Source organism: Alexandromys fortis, unplaced genomic scaffold (genome assembly GCF_014885135.2).
Source record: "Alexandromys fortis isolate MF-2015 unplaced genomic scaffold, M_Fortis_MF-2015_v1.1 scaffold_146, whole genome shotgun sequence".
NCBI lineage: Eukaryota > Metazoa > Chordata > Mammalia > Rodentia > Cricetidae > Alexandromys > Alexandromys fortis.
The window spans coordinates 3,306,363-3,324,468 of NW_026068042.1; the positions used below are offsets into that span (position 1 = coordinate 3,306,363).

The 18,106-nt window shown below is 47.1% G+C and overlaps 1 long non-coding RNA gene across 5 annotated transcripts in view; it reads right to left on the bottom strand.

The window, feature by feature from the left end:
* Positions 1-17,293, bottom strand: part of LOC126515978 (uncharacterized) — an 81,656-nt gene extending 64,363 nt beyond the window's left edge. For 2 of the 5 annotated variants that reach the window (XR_007595967.1, XR_007595969.1), the window contains exons 1-2: positions 16,943-17,293; positions 16,607-16,741 (exon numbers count right to left, since the gene is read on the bottom strand). This is a non-coding gene — a long non-coding RNA (uncharacterized lncRNA). Of the gene's footprint in view, positions 1-14,145; positions 14,289-14,755; positions 14,795-16,606; positions 16,742-16,942 lie in introns of all 5 variants that reach the window. The other 3 variants (XR_007595968.1, XR_007595970.1, XR_007595966.1) reach the window with 3 other exon arrangements.
* Positions 17,294-18,106: the final 813 nt, after the last annotated feature.

Here is an 18,106-nt window from a genome sequence, read left to right on the forward strand (position 1 = left end):
TCAATGTGATAAATGGTAGCTTGCTGCAATTATTGGCATACCATTGATTAATAACCAAAGGATGGATCCAGGTGTCAAGACACGCTTTCCCTGAACCTCCGAGTCAACTCTTCTTTCAGAGAGTTAGTCATTCTCCCTTGACTTGTTTTTCACAAATTAATAATTGCTTGCTAAGAATACATTGAGCCACAAGTATCAGAATATCTAACAGAAAGTAGGTTACATCATTCGCCTCAAACAACAGCTGAACTAGAGGTTAGTCATGGGATTTTGATTAACCACCTCAACACTTCCCACTGTTCACCCAAGACTTCGGACTTTTCCATCTTTCTGTTCTGCCGCCCTCACACTCTAAAGAGAAGGAAAGCAGCGGGGGCAAAGGGGTTTTTCTTTATAGTACACACCACCCATTGTCAGAGTTCCACACTCCACATTGTTGGCCAGATCTTTGTTATATGCTCCCTCATAAAATCACCCCCCCCCAGAAAGAAAGTGGGGTGTGGGGCAGGGGTGGGGAGTGTCTATGACTAGCTTAGACCAGCTAAACGTTGAGATTTTTATCAGGCAGAGTGGTTGTCTGTGGGGAGGTGTCTATCAAAATGGTTTCATTCACCTACCATTTTGGGAATCAGAACATATAAAAAGAAAAAGCACTAGGCAGGTGAATCCCAACTTTACAGAAGTCACACAAGGCGTTTATCTTTTTCCATAAAGTAAAATCACAATGAGACAAAGGGAAAGGCACCTATGTGGAAACTATTTCAGATGCCCTGGAGCTAGAGGAGATGAGCCAAAGCCAGAGGGCGGGGCCAGACCTACACATAGCTTTGCCTGCCTTTGGCAATGAATTCTAAAAATACAGACCTTTGACAGCATCTATTTTAAATAGCACAGGCTATGTATAGGACTTCTACTCCTTCTCAGCTAGTTCCTAAATTTTCATGGTGAAGAAGGAGCAAGAGCAGGTTGGATTTAGCAGAACAGGTAAAGGTGGCCTTTTCAATCTTGGAGTCAGTATTTCCTGACTCTGCAGCTCTTCTCTGAGCACTGATGTCCTCATCTGTGAAGACATTAATAATACCTACCTGGGGAATCTAGAGAGATGGCTCAGCAGTGAAAAGCATTGTTTTCACAGAGGACCCAGGGTTTGGGTCCCAGCACCATCACGGTGGCTCACAACTATCTGTAACTCCACTCCCCGGGAATCCAATGCAACCTTCTGACCTGTGTGGGCACCACACACACACAGTGTGCAAACAAAAATGAAGGCAAAATACTCATATATATATGTATATATATGTGTGTGTGTGTGTGTCATGAATAAGTCTAAAGGATAATTTGCTAAATAAATATTCACCAACCGGTAAAGGTGCTTGCTGCCAAGACTGGCAGCCTGAGTTCAATCCCCCTAGAAGCCACAAGGAAGAAAAAAAAATACCCAATATCTGCCAGTTGTCAGGTGCTGACATCAGACAGCTTGGCATGTGTAGGCCCAAACACACACACACACACACACACACACACACACACACAAACACCCCACTACCACCACCAAATAAATAAATGCAATAAAATTTTCAGTAATAACAACAATAATATCACCTCGTAGGTACCAGTTGCAAACACACACAAACCAATTTGGTTTACTCCCTGTAAATGGCCTCCAACCCTGAGACTCAAGTGGGGCCCGACACCCTCCCACCTCCTCACCTCCCCACTCCCCGTCCCCCCGCTTTTGGAGTCTGATGAAAGTTGCCCTCAGAGTTCGGCCTCTGCACTGAACACTGATTAGCAAGCTGACAGAAAAACAGCTGTGTGACCTCGTCTGTAGGGCCCAGCAGCACTCAGCTCTCTCCACTTGGGAATTCAGCTTCACCCGTGGAAAATAGCACCCTTGGTGTCCCCAGTACACTAGCCAAGCTTCAGATGCGGGCATCAAGGAGCCTTCAAGGGCTCCAGAGATGGCTCAGTCAGTGAACTGTCTGCTTTGTAAGAATGAGGCCCTGTGTTCAATCCCCAGAACCCAGTTTTTGGGACAGGTGGGTGTTACGGTGCCTCTTAAAACTCCAGTGATGAGAAGCAGAGACGGGAAGGCTCCGGGGCATCCCTGGTTAGCCAGTCTAGCCTACTCAGTGAGTGCAGGGTCTGTCTGAAGAACAACATTCAAGGTCATCATCTGCCCTTCAGACACAGGTACACACACACACTCGCACGCACACGCATGCACGCACGCACTCGCCGTTCATCTGCCCTCTTCCCTTCCTGCCATGTCCAGCTCCATCTCCATGGACCGTTGCTACCTGCATCCCATCTTCCCAGTCCACCTTCCCCACGCTGCCTACTAATGGCATAGCTTGAAGCCCCTGGTCCAAAGCTTCTCGCGGCTCCCACTACCTCCTGAGTTTGTCCTAACTCCTCCTGTTACCACATTCCATATGAAGTGAGTGTCTTGAGGAGAGGGAAGCTAATAGGGATAAGCCATTAAACAGCAAATCCCCCCTCTTGCTTTAGTTCATTTAGGAGATAGATGCTGCATATTGGGGTGTGACCATTTGTTTATTCAGTCTATACAGAACCCTGATCAATCAAAGACACTCAGAAGTAGGGCTGTCTCTTGGAGAGACCATGTGACCTCACTTTTCCATATTATCTGGAAGGTGGAGAGGCTATTCCTTCAGCACTCCTAAAGCCAAACCATTGCAACCCTACCCTCAAAGCAAAGGTGTCTGGTAAGGGAGGGGCTTTCTCACTGAACCAGCGAGACTGAAGAGTGGAATTATACTTTCAGGCCTAGGATTTTAATTCGGGTCTAGTCTTTTAAAATGCAAGACATATGGAGTGTTCACAGAGTGCCAAAGGAGGCAGCATCGCCTCCTTTTTCCAGTAATCTTCACCAGTCACAAGATGGATGACCCCTTGACCCCTGTTGATCCAGTTACCCGAGGTCAGCTCACACATCATTAAAAAGAGTCAGTTCAAGCCATGGGCACTTTCCCCTGAAGTCCAGTGATACTTTGTCTCTAGCACGGTGTTTTGTTCAGAATCCTCTGGGCTTACTGGAATTTCTCTGCTGCATTTGATTCCCTGGGATTCATGTTAAAAGAGAATTTTAAATAACATCCTTCAAGAGGCAGTGACCTGTAGGTGACTTTCCTACCCCCAGCCCAAGTCATAGCAACCAAAAAAACAGCCTGACCTGCCATCTTGAAGCAGGCTGTCAACTCCTATCTGACAACAGGCAACCAGATCAGGGCCTCCCTGCCCCAGCTTGCCTCACATCAAAGCCAGGGAGCAACTAAGGTTGGATTATTTGTGCCAGTCATGATGGAACTGGGAAACACGCAGTCTGCAGGTCTCTTCCTGAGGCTGCATCCAGTGACATCACTTGGGTAGCTGGAAGTCAGCCCTAGCAGGAGTAGTTCCATAATGGAAGTCTGTAAACCCACAAGTCCCAAAGTCTCATGCCCTCCATTCTCACACCAGTCTTCCTCAGCACTTAACCAGCATGCATTGCTTTACTGCAATGCTCGTTCTGAGGCTTCATCAACACCAATCAGCGCCAATCCGTACATCCCCATGATTTTGTAAAACTTCCCTAAATTCCAGCAGATTAAGGAAGCTTGACACCTCTCGGTGACAGCTTGGGCCTGTCCCATTATCAAACTTTCTTCTAAAATTATCTCTCATTCATCCGCTAAGATGCTTCCTAAGCCTCCCCCCCCCCCAAAACCTGCTGCCTTCTCTGGGCTTCCCTGAAATCACCTTTTTCCAGCCTGCCCAGAGGAAGCCTAGAAGAAGGATGGCAGGTTGAAGGCGTAAGTCACAAACAATGCCACACCAGTTTGGAATTATGATTAATAGGGTGGTATTTATTTAAAGAGGGAAAAACTTACAGATCACCATCCCAGACAACAGCCCTCTGCGCAACCAGGGAGTCTAGTTGACAATGGAGCAGGAAGTGAAGAGAGAGAGAGAGAACGCGGAGGAAGTAGCCACGTTTTTAAAGGGAGAGAGACCACGTCCCAATGGGCTGGTATCTCAGCAGCTATTGGTTGGAGGGGCAGAAGGACCTCCCGCAACAGCAGGTTAGATCCGGTTTCCCTCTGTTTTCTTTTGAAGCCTTTTGCAGACTTACACTGAGAATTGCCTTGCTCTCCGAGGCTTACGAAGCTTCAGACTTGTGCAAAGGTTCACGGCTGGCCAGGAACTTACACTGCTGGATGCCTCCCCAGCCTCTGTGGGTCTCTGTCTCTGTCTCCTTTCATTGCCTGATGAAGGTTAATATTCAGGAGGATGCCTATATGTTTTTCTTTGGGTTCTCCTTCTTATTTAGCTTCTCTAGAATCAGAGACCCATATTGGAGCACCGGACAGAAATCTCAAGGTCCAAATCAGGAGCAGAAGGAGAGAGAGCACGAGCAAGGAACTAGGACCGCGAGGGGGGCACCCACACACTGAGACAATGGGGATGTTCTATCGGGAACTCACCAAGGCCAGCTGGCCTGGGTCTGAAAAAGCCTAGGATAAAACCGGACTCGCTGAACATAGCAGACAATGAGGACTACTGAGACCTCAAGAACAATGGCAATGGGTTTTTGATCCTACTGTACGTACTGGCTTTGTGGGAGCCTAGGCAGTTTGGATGCTCACCTTACTAGACCTGGATGGAGGTGGGTAGTCCTTGGACTTCCCACAGGGCAGGGAACCCTGATTGTTCTTTGGGCTGATGAGGGAGGGGGACTTAATTGGGGGAGGAGGAGGGAAATGGGAGGCGGTGGCGGGGAAGAGACAGAAATCTTTAATATATAAATAAATAAATTTAAAAAAAAAAACAAGGGCACTTGGACAGGCTCAAGGTTGTTCTTACACTCACGGTCTATGCCTCAGCTTAGGCCAATGTGATTTAGGGGCCTCTTTCTTGCCACAGAAAAACAGGAGCACCTCATGGTTAGCAGGTGGGAAGCTAGGCCTGAAGTACGTTCTGAGCCAGGTAAAAGTCTTTAGCACCCCTGTGCTTCCTGTGATCAGAGGCTGCAGGCCCCTCGACCTCACATAGATCGGCACATTCAGCCTCTAGGGGAACAGTTTTGACCTATAATCAGTACTTCTCCCGAAGCAGGCCCATCCCCTTTACCCTGCTATGTCTTCCACAGAGCAGACCTGAGTGTACTCCCCAGAAATCACATGGTGGTTGGAGAGATCTAACTCCCACAAAGTTACCCTCACTTTCCCATGTGTGCACATGCTCAAGCACACCCCCCCACACACACACACACACATACACACATACTTTTTAAAATTCAAAACAAGAAGCAGAGTCCCCACAACACCGCCTCAACCCTCTCCCAGACTCTTGCCTTCTCCCCTCTGCTGCTCCCTGCCCCCAACCCCACTTCCGGAAACTCATCATTGATTTTTCACTGAAGATCAGACCACAAAAGCTAGTGACCAAAGAGCCTTAGAAGTCCAGGGACAGAGCTCAGGAAGTTGCTCTCGGTTGCTGGACAGGAAGGTAGACATAGAAAGGGAGAGAGATTTAAAAGCCTGGGACCTCCCCACACCTAAACTGTGCCCCAGAAGTGCCCACCTCCAGCTCCACCCGTGCCTCACCCCTGGTAGGAGATGCCACACGGAAACAATCAGTCATTTAAGTCCTAACAGCAGGGGAAACGGAGTATGTGCCCCTACCCATCAGAACCACCACTCCAGCATTCTTTGAGTTCAAAAGGAAACCCACAGGATCAGCTTTTCCCACCCTCTCCAGCCATCGGATGTGAAGCAGGCCATCTTTGATCTAATTTTCGGTCGATATGCAGAAGTGGCCAGGGAGGAGAGGGGAAAGGCGGCTGAATCTGTGTGGAGCGGGTGCACATGCGTACACGTACAAGGGTGTGCTCTGGCCCTTAGGCCGGAGCTCGTGAACAGGCATGAGCCAATTGTGGTTGAGCTGATGGGCGGATAAAAAGAGACAAAGATGGTGGCTCACTCCCCAGTGAATCATCAGAAGTGGCTCCAACTGCGTCACCAGCTGAGAGAGGTTAGAAACCTCGCATTCAGTGAAAGCCGCAGCGAGATGATCCTGAGCTTCCTGGTAACCGGCTTTTCAGTAAAACCTCGCGATAGGGTTATTCTTGCGTCTCTGAACACTGTCCAGACCCGCAGAACTTTCCATTCAAAGAATTTTCAAATCCGTTTCCTTCAGCAAACATCATTTGAATGGGGACCTCAAGTTTGTAATCTGTGGTACAGGGCCTGGTGGATAATGTTGTGCGTACGTGTGTGTGTGTGTGTGTGTGTGTGTGTGTGTGTGTGTGTGTGTGTGTAAAACATCAAGATGATGCCTGGCCTTTTGCTATGCCTGAAGCAACCTTTTACGGGCATAAGCACATAAGCCAAGATTCAATTTGGCAGCCCCAGGGAACAGCTTAGCACCATGATGTACCCACCCAGCTCAATTTTGCACAACCAGGAAAAAAAGAAGCTCTGTGACTCCACACTGTGCTCTGAGATGAAAGCAGGAATTTCCTGGCCCACAGAACAACTCAGAACCACGGAGGGAAGTGTGGGGGAGAAAGCAGATAGAGAAACTTGGTCACTCATTCTCCGTTATTTAAAAAAAAAAGAGAGAGAGAAAAATTACATTTCTGATAGCTACAAAAACTACCCAGGCCTTACAAGCCAGTTCTTGTCACACTGCTCCTCAAAATGCTTGAGGAGGGCAGGATTCAGTTTTCAACAGCTTCAGCTAAGGACCTGGAAGATCCCCTGACCTTAGTGGTCAGATGCAGGGTCAGAAACTATGAACCCTAGAGATTGCTCCTGGGGAATGAAGGGAACACGTGAGAGCAGATGGCAGGGGCTCAAAGTGACCTGGGTAGTGTTGAATCCTACAAAGCCTTGTGTCTGCTTGCTGGAAATCCCTAAGTTCTGTAAAAATTCCTCCTTCTGTGTTATTTTAAAATTGTTTTCAGAGAACATTTAGCCCCATTTCTTCTGCTGTGGGTTAAACTCCGTTCCTCCTCAAGTCCGTCCCTAGACATAATGGCAGCCAGCGTGACTCTGTGTGTAGATGAGGCCCTGTCACCATCCATCTGGGGTGATACAGCAGGACACCTCAGACTGGGTAGCTATCAAAACTGAAATATGTTGCTTACAGTTATGAATGCCACGAAGTCCAAGATCAGATGGCTTCCCTGTCTCACAAAGTGGCCTTTCTGCTGTGGGAACAGCTCCTCTTGCTGCAGCCTCACACTGTCGAAGGTACTAGAAGATTCCTTCAGACTTGCTTTACAAGGGTACTGAGCCCTCTCCTGAGGGTTCAGTCCCCATAATCCAAGTTGTTACTTTTAAAGACCTCACCTAGGCTTCAAGACATAAAATCTGAGGCTCGCCAGATGGCTCAGTGGTAAAGGTGTCGATAGGCAAGACCCATGACCTGAGTTCAATTTCTGGGACCCAAACAATAGAAGGAAAGAACTGACTCCCACAAGTTGTCTCTGACTTCCACACACATGCCATTGTGCACGTGCACACACACAAATAAATAAGAAGACATGACGTATGGTTTCGCACAAACACTCAAGCTTTCAGACAATAGCGGGTCTTTAAGAAGCAGTTAAGGTTGAATGTGAAGGAGCCCTGATCCAGAGGGTAAGTGTTCCTGTGAGAGCCGCAGTCAGAGAACTTTCTATTTGCACATGCTCAGAGGAAAGGACGGAGCAGCTGTGTTCAAGCCCCGCCCTCACCAGAAACTACCCAAAGCATTGGTCAAAGTCACTCAGCTTGAGGGGTCTTGTTCTCACTGCCCGAGGAGACTGAAGACATCACTTTTGGGAAACTGAGTCCCACACCATTAAGTTGAGAGAGCAGACGATGCATGAAGCATCTTCATTATCAAATTTGTTCTCTGCCCAGCACAACGTTAGTATTATGCCTAAGTGTTGAGTGGATTTGCTGAATATATCTAAATGGATGTGAAACTATCATTGAGGAATATGTCCTGTGCTTCTTATTGCTCATGGACACACACACACACACACACACACACACACACACACACACACACACCTATAAACCCAGCTGATTGTTTCTTGGCACAACTGGGAGGCGTAAGGTCTGCGCTTGACTTTACGCTCTTCTAGTTCACCCTCTCTCCCCTTACACTTCCCATCAGCTGGAAGCTCCTCTTATGTGAGGTCTTAGGTGCCTGCATCGTTCCATTCCCCACTGGCTTCTCTGGGTACCCTCCTGCCCTGGAGAGGAAGCTGCTCACACCAGTCCAGTGGCTCCTTGTCCAGCCAAGGCCCGTCCACTTCCCAAAGTGAGAGGAGAAGAAGAGGGTGACTGGAGGAAAGGAAGGGGCTCCATGAAGCGACAAATCAATGATTTGGAGCGTAGGTTACCAAGGTGAACAAAACAGTATCAAGGCTAAAGGCGTAAAATGTCTATGTTGACAGACCACGGGGACACTTCTCAAAGATCCTACCAGCTGTAAGAATAAGGAAGCCCAATACAGATTGCTTAAGAACGGAAAACCATGAGGAGGATGGGGTGCGGATAAGAGGAGCTGGCTGACCCACAAAACCCTCCCAGAGCCCAGGAAGAGGTGAGCTAGACACACCATTGGATCTGGGCAAGAGAGAGGGGTCAAAAGGGATTAACAGTCAATTCCTCTTCTCCACCTGGGATTTCTTAAAATGACTTCATTCCCAGACGCCACTCTCCAATGGGGAAGCCAGGCTAGAGGCACTGAAATAACTACTTTATCCATGTGAGATTATAATGTGCAACCGTAAAACTGTGCCTTCCCAGAGAAGAGTTCTGCTCTGTGGTAGACAGCTTCGTGCCCCTGTTCACTAAAGAGAAACAGTGGCATTTCATTTGTATTTTAATAAGAAAAGTTTGCCTGAAGATCAGAGAGTAAAACAGCCCCACTGGTCAACTTTACTATTAGGCAGTGATAACACACCTTTAATCCCAGAAGCCACAGTAGTTGCCATAGAAACCTGGCAGTGCATGCCTTTAATCCCAGTGGTGCACACCTTTAATTCCCAGAAAGAGAGAGGATTATAAAAGAGGAGGAGACAGCTCTCAGGCACAGTCTCATTCTGAGATTCCTGGAGGCAGGATCGCCATTTTCAGACTGAGGTTGAAAGAGCCAATGGCTGGCTATTTTGCTTTTCTGACCTTCAGGTTGAACCCCAATTTCTCCCTCTGAGTTTTTATCGACTGTGCTTCAAAGAAAGGCTTGTTAATGTATAGTGTGGAAGAAAGCTGACTGCCATGTGACATTTGCAGTCTCTTCTGGTCAATATTCTTGTGAGGACACCCTGGTGAGACTCTCTTGAGCAGGTGGCCGTGCTTAGGAATGTCACCCAGGCTGAAGAAATTCTCAACAGAATCTATACACTAACCTTCTCATTCACATTTGGGGAGATGGCTCTAGTCCCTTGAAATGTCAATAAGACAGAATCCAGAAATTCATATTTGACCTCCATAGAGCAAAAGACCAAGGACCCAATTTTGGCCTGGGTTCCAACAGTGAAATTCAGCTTTCATTTTAACGTTCAATATTGCTCCTTCTTCTCTCTGAGATTTTTTTCACAAGAAATCTGCAAAATTTCCATTTATAAATCTTTGCCAAGCTAAGAGGGTTGAACTAGCAAACTGAACTTGATCTTGTGAGGATGAGCAAGTTTGAGTCCAAATTCAGCAGTCCTATATACCTATCAAGATTTATTGCCTATTTATGACCACGTTTGCAGGGACAGAGGTTTAACAGCCCGTTTTACCAGAAACCATGCAGACCCAAATAGTGTGGTTTTGACAATGTTTATATTGAAAAGAGATATGTGATTCTTCGATGCTGCTCTGGAATGGAGTGACCACATGCGAATGTGTTTTTCATAAGCTTAGAGGCTGCTAAATGTGACAAGGGGGTTGTTGGTTGGCAAATGAGGAGCAAGGTTGAAGTCACACCTAGTCAATAACAAAGGGCAGCCAGAGTCTTGGCTCAGAGCACCTTGCACTAATGCCGACCGCACCCAGGACAGGGAGCACAAAGGGCGATGTGTCCAGGGGATGCATACTGCACAGCAGCCATGCTCACAGTTGGTGGAAACTGAGGAGAATTATAGAGTTTGGTGTAGATGGAAGTTTCTGTCCCACCTGATCCCTTAGCCATTCAGTCCCAAAGAAACACACAGAGGCTTATATTAATTATAAACTGTTTAGCTTATTGTTCAGGCTTATTACTAACTAGCTCTTACAACTTAAATTAACTCATAATTCTTATCTATGTTTAACCACATGACTTAGTACCTTTTCTCAATAATATATTACCACCTTGTTTCCTCTGCATGTGACTGGTGACTGCCTCTCTGCTTTCCTTTTCCCAGAATTCTCCTAGTCTGGTTGCCCCACCTATACTTCCTGCCTGGCTCCTGACCAATCAGTGTTTTATTAAACCAATACAAGTGACAAATCTTTACAGTGTACAAGAGCATCATCCCACAGCAATTTGGGCTCATCCCTGCCCTCTCCTCATCTGTATTCTATAACCTCACAGGGAGTATCAGTAGTTATACCAAGAAGAACTGGTCAGCATCCTGCCAGTTACCTTTCTTATGAGACACGTCTAGCATGATGTATTGCTACTCAATACCCATTGGTACTCAACACCCATTCTACCCTTCTTCTTATACACCTGCTTGAGTTGTAGGGCCTAGAACTATATTCAGTTTCCTGAATGCTCCGGCAACTACATCATCATGTACATGCTCATCTTGCCCAATCAGATTCAAGCATGGAATTCAATACGAGGAAGGTAGAAGGAATGCCTTGTTGACTCTCACTTCTGATAAACCTGGCCTTGAAGGCATTTAGCTTCTGCACAGCAACTTCAGTGTCTTGGCTTCATGGGTGTCAGGAATAGGAGACATCCACCTGGCTAGTGTTTGTCACAGTGGATGTGGTTGCTCTCTAGTGTTGGTGGGGACCCTGGTGTCTTTGGATTGCAGGAGTCAGTGGCTCCCATCAGCACTTGTCAACTTAAAACCTGCTTCTTCGGCCTTCTCAATAATTCTCTAAAAACATTTTGACATTTGGGGAAGTAAAGAAAACTGTACTCATTTAAATAGTGTGCAACTCTGTTCTCTGTGAATAAGACTTGAATGGATGACCCTAGAAAGGTCAGATAAGAATAACACATGTGTTGATCACTCACTGTGAGTTAGAAAGTAGAATTGGCGATCTATGTGACTTCCTCACTTTAATCTTTAAGGGAATGGAGGGGGGCAGTTGGGTTACTTTTTCAAGCCCTGCATCAGTGAGAGCCTAGTATAGAAGAGTGATAAAACTTTGATGTCCAACGTGCTTCCAGAAGTGCTTCTTTAGGACACGAACACACTGAGTGAAAGCTGACAGAACAATTCTTTCCATTTTCAAGAAGCTTGCAGGTACAATATTGTGTGGTTTTGGACAGCCAAAGGTCATGGAGTAAACTTAGAAGATTATGCTCTTTGACATTGGTATGACAAAAACAAGGTGTTTACAGCATCAAAGGCAGATGTCATCAGACAGAGTCACCCACATTTCAGTTCCTCTCAGTTCTTCTCCCTTAAGCTACCCATGTGGCTGAGACACTGCATTCAAGGGAAACCTTGAAGGACATTTATACTTGAAGTAGACTTGGACCCCTAAGACTCAGTGCCCGGAAGCAGATGGGAAACAAGTGCCTGTGAGCACCTGTTCATCTCCACCTTGATCCCATAGCTGGATCAGAAGTCAGATTCCAGTGGGACCACTACCCTTGGGAGGAGCTCCGAGTTGCAGGTGAACAGCCCTCCCAAGTCTGCCATCTTGAATTCTTGACCTTTCGTTTCCACAGACCTCATTCTCCACTCCCAAGGAGTTACCTGGTATCTAGACAGGCAATACCTCTAATGCTTATAATACAGTTACAGATTGGGACACAATTTCAGAACACAGCCGTTCTTCCTTCCTCGTGCCTCCTCATGGCTCTCCTCAGGCCTCTCTGTCCACTGTTCGCTTGCCCTGGTTTCAACCCTTTTTCCCCCTTGTTTCATTTTCCTGCATTGTCAGCTTAGGTTCAGCAGTTGATTCAGACATTCTCCTATAGCATTCTAAACCCCATTTTCCCTCCATTGCTGTCATGGCAGAGGCAACATAAATACCAACTATATCCCATGGTCTGTCTTCTTCGCTACATGACCTTGAGTTTCCTAAGCATCAGAATTCATGTCTAGACTGAAGGGTTGCCATCATGCAACCCCCTCCCATCACCACACAGCACCCCCTCTCCTTTCCACACAGTACCCCCTCCCCTCCCCACACAGCACCCCCTCCCCTCACCACACAGCACCCGCTTCCCTCACCACACAGCACCCCCTCCCCTCACCACACGGCACTCCCATTTCGCCTGTCCACTATGTCTCCTCACTGAGTTCAAATTTCTGTTCACCACAGAGATTAAGTCTCACATTCTACTCAAGATCTCCCTATTTCTACCCTCCTTGCTCTCCGCAGGTGAGAGAGAAGCAGAAGCTTGGTTGGAAGGGAATGCTGATTGGAACTTCTTTCCTTCATGTTCAAAAGGGGGAGGCTGGGGCTGGAAGGAAGGCTCACTGGTTAAGAGCACTCGTAGATCTTGTGGAGGACCAGAGTTCAAACCCTAGCACCTAAGAGGAAAAAGCCATTCTCAACCAAGGAATTGAACAGAAACAAGATGAGTCCTGTACTTGGTACGGGATAAAGATCACCAGGCTAAGAGAAAGAGAATCGAAGGGAGAGTTAACTTAGATAATCGTGTGTGGCTGGAATCCTCTACCACCCACAACCCCACTCCAACTTACACCCCTCTGGGGCGGGGGGCACCACACTGACATGAGGTAGGCAGGCCTTCAGGCATTTGGGAAAGTCCTCTCCTGTCTTGGTGTCACCTTGGGGTCTTTCCCAACGGAATGAGGACAGCTCAGCAGCAACCTTTGTTGCCTGGAAGGTTAGTACACAATTCTACAGACATCAGCCTGCTCTCTGGGGCTTGGCCTGCCACCTTCGTTTGCTGCCTCATGGGCCATGCCTCATGGGTCCTTGGGAAAGAAGAGTCTCCTATGTTTATGAAGAGTTGGTTTCTGCCCTTGCTTGCTTCAAAATAGACATTGAATTAAGAAAGAAGCTAAATAAAGTAGCTGTTCATTTTGGATGCTGGAGTGGATGACTGATATCCAGAAGACTGAGGTGATACCCACATGGTAGACAAAGGATGTAGACTCCCATAAAAGACTACACTAGTCTGGAACTTTATTTTGTCTGGAGACATAAGGACTGCGTTAAATCTAAAAAGAGGGTCAGTACTTAGTGCTAGAGGAATACCTTGTTGTACCAAGTCAGGCTTCCTACTATTTGGGTATCAGAGTTATACATGGTTGGGAGGGGAGCAGGACTAGAAATAACAAGGTCAAGTCTGAGAAAATAAATCCAGAAAGGTGATCAGGAAGGGTGCCTCTAAGGTATACTCTGGCCTCAGTCATACTCGAAGAAATCTTCCTTACTCTGAACTTGTGCCTTCCAACCAGAAGACACCCTAATCCCTCAACCCATAGCCAATTTAAGAGCATAGTGCCATATAAAAAGAAAGAAAGAAAGAAAGAAAGCACCTGTCACAAGTTCAGAATGCTGACCCGACCAATTAAACTTTGATTCTTGTCTTAGTTTTATTTCCTATTGCCATGATGAAAATACCCTGGCAGAAACAGGGAAGGGCTGATCTGGCCCACAGTTCTAGGTTATGGCCCAGGATTTTCTGGAAATTCACTCAACAGGAACTTGAAGCAGCTAGTCACATCCAGTCAAGAGCAGAGAGGAAGCGAAAGCATGCCCACTAGTACTGGGCTCACTCTCTCTGCTCTTCCAGAGTTCAGGACCCCCTGCTTACAGATTGATGTCACCCACAGTGGGGAGGTCGTTCCACCTCAATTAATACAGACAAGCTGATCCTCCACGGACACACCCACAGGACAGCCCGGTCCAGACGATCTCTCACTGAAACATCCTTCCCAAGAGATCCTAGACTCTGTCAAGCTGACAGTCAGAACCAGCCATCACCCCTCACCAGCAGGCCACTTACTCAGTGCTCAGGTGACTCACTGCAATGGAAGAACCAGGGACCAGGTAAGGCAGGAGAATAGAATAGGGTCTCGGCATTCAGCCACATTCCTGTGTGCAAGCAGCCTACCTCCTGGTCTCCCTTTTTTTCTGGATTTCTGCAGACTGGGGAAGTCAGAGATGGAAGAAGGATCGATGAGATTCCTTAAAGCTAAAACTCTGCTTTTTATTTCATACACAGCCTAGCTGCAGAGGAAGAGGAGCTTGACCACACAGGCCCCTCCTCTGCCTCCAGGTCGTCCCAGTGATGATGGCCCCAGCCTCTTGTCCCATGGAACACTGCTCCTTTCTGCTCTCTTCTCGGCTATCTAGACTTCTCCCACCCCCTTCCTACTCTTGTTGGTAAAATGCTTGCAGAATAGGCCCTAATGTCCTCCGGTTTCAGAGAGCGCACCCACAAAGGCTCTATTTCTTTGGTGAAAGTAATAGACATTTAAGCAAAATCACACAAGGTCTGAGTCGTGTGGTCCCATTTTGTGAAAACAGTTCCCCCTGGCAAACCATTTCCTCTTCCTGTCAGCATCCAGGTAACACAGGTCCACACCCCTGGCCTTGGTAATTCATCTACAGACCTGCAGAGCCTGCGGCACCCGGGCATTCTCCGCAAAGCTCTAAAAAAAAAAATCGAAAAGGAATCAACAAGTCAAGCTACAAGGCTACCTTGGCAAAGAGAGACGTATTAGTGAGGCTTATCACTACTGAGTGAGCCCTAAACACAATACTTGTTCTAACCACAAACCCTGCAAGGCACGGCCACTCCCAGATACTTCCTTTTCTTTCCTCCCTGCAGCCTCTCCCCCTCCTCCACCAACATCTTTTTTTTTTTTTTTTAAGCATTGCACTTGGAATTTTTTGCTCCTATTATAGTTTGGATTTTCCCCCCTATTCTTCAGACAGTAACTGTATCAAAACTTCACACGAGCTCCAGGCTCCTCTTTGCCCAGGCAGCGTAATGGTTCTATTCCAACCGACTCAATCTACTCAGCTGATATCTGAAATGGTCCGACACCCACTTCATTAGCATCAAGGGCTAATTTCGTTTGAAAGGAGTTGAAAGCAGCCAGGACTTAGATTCTGGGGTTAATTGGTCTGTTTGCCACTGTTTGTCAGAACTCAATTGAAAGAACATCTTCAAAGCCCGCCTGTGATACTGGCTCCCACACTGTCTGAAATGCTTCAGATGTCTTTATCAATGCCAAAAATGCAGCGAGTGAAACGGCCTTTTTCCTCAATTATTTCTGCAAACCCGAAGAGGGGAATCCATGTAGATAGATAATGAGAATTGACACAGTCAAATTAAAATGCATGCTCAGACAAGAGCTCCGCTCTTCCAACGGTGAGCATCGCGAGATTCCACCTGCCCTAGCTCACTGCCCTCAGCCCAAGGAATTAGGCAATCCTGGAAGCTTTCTGTCTTCTTGTCTCCCAGAATCTTTTCTATCCTAGAACCCCAGCCGATTGGAGTCCACCAGTTACTTAGCAACAACAGGACCAATTGGATTTGATTTTAAAATGTCAACATCTGCATTGTGTTCAAAGTTATTTTTTAATTCAAAAATTTCTGTCTGGAGACAGGGAAAGAAACGTGTGCGTATTTAAAAACAAAATTGCAGTTCCTGGTAGAGCTTCCTCTTAGCCGCAGCCCTAGGTGAGCCGTAGACTCCGTGGCTGCTGTTCAGAAACCCAAATCTACACTCATAGTTCCCTTTTCTTCTGGACACAGAGAGAAGTAGAAAGGGGGAATAACGTGGGTCATCCACCTAGGAATCCAGCAGAAAAGAAAAAAAAAGACCCCTCACTTTACAACAAATAGGGGTGCTTCGGGCCAAATAGAAGGTCTATCTCAGCCTCCATTTTATTAAAAACTGCAATTATGGATCTGGGCTTACAGGCATCAGATGGGCAGCCAGCAGAAGTGAATGGGCTACCATTCTGTGCTGGGTTATATCATGGCTATTGCCGAGCAGTGGTGGCGTACAACTTTAATCTCTGTGGATCTCTGTGAGTTTGAGGACAGCCTGATCTACAGAGTGAGTTCCAGGACAGCCAGGGCTACACAGAGAAACCCTATCATGAAAAACGAAAAAGATATCGTGGCCACTTCTTCCTCACGTCTCCCCAAACCAAACTACAACCCCCAAATGAAACTGGACAAGTCAGCTGGCAGAGAAACTGGGATAGCCCACATCTAATAAAGTTAACTTTATATTGTCTACAAGTAGCTCACCTTTTAAGGCCTTTGGCCCCCATTACACAAAAGCCTTCTCTCCCTGGGGTGGTGTATTGGGCCTGCTATGCTTTGGGAATCAGGACGTGGAGTTTTTGCCACTGTTAAAACTCCCTGGTGTCAATCTGTTTGTGTGCTGTTTGGGGGGGAAGTGAAACAGAAACCCCCACAGGGAAATCAGATTTGGAAAGCTCACCAGCAAAGGCAGCCCCAGCCTAGCACCTTTCTGTAAGACATCCAAATGGGCTGCAGACTGATGCTATCACGCCACTGGCCTCTGCCGCAATGAACACATTAGCTCGCCTGCCTTCCATTCTAGAGGTCAGATTACCTGCCGGAGAGGAAAGGAAACACTAAATCACTGGATGTAAGGAAAACTAGCCAAGAGGGAGCTAAGCAAGGAGGGGCAATAGAGGCTTGCCATCTAGGGTAGGGTCTCCTGTCTTGAAGGAGTGTGAAGTGTGTTAGCTAAAAAGAACTGCAGGACGGAAAAGGGGCCAGAAACAAAAACACATCAGCACATTTGACTCACCTCTCAGCAGAACACCCAGGCCCTGGTGAGGCTCAGGCCATTCCTTTCTTCCCCAGAGCAGAGACCTGATTCCTGTTATCTTCGCTTCCACAACTACAAATGTTATCGTTACTTCCCCACTGATAGGGCTCTGTTTTACACACACAATAGAAGACTGTACCACACTTGCCCTCCCACCAGAAGGGACTGGCTTAACAGGAGGAAGGGAGGGAGGGAGGGAGGGAGGGAGAGAGAGAGAAAGAGAGAGAGAGAGAGAGAGAGAGAGAGAGAGAGAGAGACTGGGGACTAGACTAGCAGAAGCCCAGGATATTAAAGGAGCCTTTTCCGAAAGAACTGTGATAGCTCGCACATAGGTACATACACACATGCATCTAAAAAGCCACAGCTAAAGCTAAGCATTGAGCGGGTGTCATGTCAGAAAGAGTGACTTATTTATTTCACTGGTTCGTTTCCTCCCTCCCCCAGATTCCCAATATGCTTTGGGCTCAGATCTTTAAATGTGAGGAACAGAAGCCTGAATCACGACGAACAAGAATCAGTTATAAGTATGACAGTGGCATATCCCTGGCCTCCGAAGAGCCCCGTCTGCTTGCCCAGACTGCAGACACTTTTTCCATCCAAAAAAAAAAAAAAAAACCCAGAGGGCTTAAAGTGGGGTCCCCTGCAGCCAACCTGCCCTGCTTGCCTGCCACCTGTGGGGGCAGAAGGAAACCTGATCATGGATCTTCTCCAAACCGGAGCAACCCAGATGCGCGCACAAGCACACACAAACACCTCAAGTCATAGTCAGGAGCACAGAAAATAAGGCTTACTGAATGTGCTGATCCCATCTCTCAAACCTGACTTCTGTTAATTCTCTTTCTTTCCTCTATTTTTCTTCTGGGATAGTATCAAAGTTCTTGAGTGCACCCATCTAGGCCTGAGCAGAAAATATAGATAGGGGTTGTGGCAGGCCTGCTCCCCAAGGCCACTATCTCCCGTGCAGTTACGAGTAGGACTCTCTGCCCTGTGACATTCTGGCATGCATCTGTTCCTTTGTCACACTGGAGCTCAGCACCACAAGGACTTAGCATTTAGCACTACAGTAACTAAACACTATGAAGGCTCAGCACTGTAACACAAACCAACCTTTGCTTTGGCTTCGCTCTTGTTTAACCCCTCCTA